Consider the following 1,829-nt stretch of genomic DNA (forward strand, 5'->3'; position numbering starts at 1 on the left):
TGTACATTTTTTATTCTCAGAGTGAACATGTCCATGACGCATATTACCACTGTGACTGGCTTAATCTATCATTAAGTGTTCGAAAATCATTGATAATTTGCTTGATCGGCACGAACATACCATTGCGATTGACAGCAGGCGGATTCTACCGATTTTCATTGGGGCGCTTTGGAAAGGTGAGTGAATAAATAAATAGATAAATTGTGAAGTCAATTAATATAATTAATAAGATCTTATATTTATCTTCCTTTAGATCATGAAAACTGCTGTGGCCTATTTCTCGATGCTACGGACTTTGGTACTATAGATGCTATTTTCTTTTTATTATAAATTATTATAATTGGCAACGGCATAAATATGACTTATAAGCATTATTTACCTGCAACCTGAAATTACCATAATTAAAGTATCAAGAAATAAAAATAAATGAAAGTTTCCTCATAAAGTTGGTGAGACATGTCGACCGATACGCATATTCTCCAACGTGACAGTTGATACCGATGTGATCATACTAGAGGACTCTGTTAACAGAAATAGATGTAGTGATCAATCGCAAATGAGACAATGAGACAACTGCATCGCTCATACTGCTAGGGGTGAAATTGGTAGCCAAGGCATCATACGTGAAAATTAAAATCTCGTTAGTGAATCTTTGACGGTTTACCAGGGCATCGGGATAACATTGTACAAATGTTGTAGATCACGATGATCTTCACAACTGCAATCCGTCACACCCAGCTCGTCCCCATTAAAAATGCAGGGCGTTCTAGGCTGTCCTAGGTAGCATAATCCCCGGCAGCACCGGCGCACCGCTTGGATTTTTAACCGATAAAATTGAGATACTCCTGTCAGACTCGATACTGCCACTAGCGCAGTGTATTCACATGTATCCAGTCAATCGACCAGCTTGGAAATGGGGTAGTGAGAGAAATTTATAAGCAGAGAATCATCCCCTGAATCGATCGACATACACGTATAGCGGGGAGATTTTTTAATGAATTCTCTCGGTCATCTTGGAAATGGAGTAGTAAGGGTGGAATGATGGGATTCAAATTTGTAGGTAGCCTTCACCCACGTTCAACCCCCCATTTTTTACTATTAGAATCATCCCACACACCCCTCATTTTATTGCGACGGATTCACCCCGCTCTACTCCAACTCATCTTCCACACCGTCGTGGGTTCATTCGCATTAGATATTAAATAATGGATTTCCCGCTCCTACCATCCTCCTATAACGTAAAATCGGCAATAGGTAAGTATAGCTGCTCCATCCATTTCCCATCCCTATTTATTTCCCCATCCATTCATGCACTTTGATAGCTATTAAGGATGTTTTGCTGGTGTTTTGTTATTTTTCCTGTTTTTCTGAGATGTATTGGAAACGATCGAGCGGGTTGGGATAGGAGAATATTTTCGCGCTAGGACCCATAGGAAGCGAGTAAATCGAGTTTTTCTAAATCGAAAAAAAAATCGCTCAAATCGACTTTACTATAAGTGAAATCGATGCGGCTCGTCGCGCCATTCACGAATCTGGCCGTATTTTTGCGCTAGGACGCATAGGAAGCGAGAAAATCGAGTTTTTCTAAATCGAAAAAAAATTCGCTCAAATCGACTTCGCTATAAGTGAAATCGATGCGTCTCGTCGCGCCATTCACGAATCTGGCCGTATTTTTGCGCTAGGACGCATAGGATGCGAGAAAATCGAGTTTTTCTAAATCGAAAAAAAATTCGCTCAAATCGACTTCGCTATAAGTGAAATCGATGCGTCTCGTCGCGCTGATTACGAATCTGGGCGTATTTTTGCGCTACGACGCATAGAACGCGAGA

The sequence above is a fragment of the Fopius arisanus genome, unplaced genomic scaffold (genome assembly GCF_000806365.1).
Source record: "Fopius arisanus strain USDA-PBARC FA_bdor unplaced genomic scaffold, ASM80636v1 scaffold00018, whole genome shotgun sequence".
NCBI lineage: Eukaryota > Metazoa > Arthropoda > Insecta > Hymenoptera > Braconidae > Fopius > Fopius arisanus.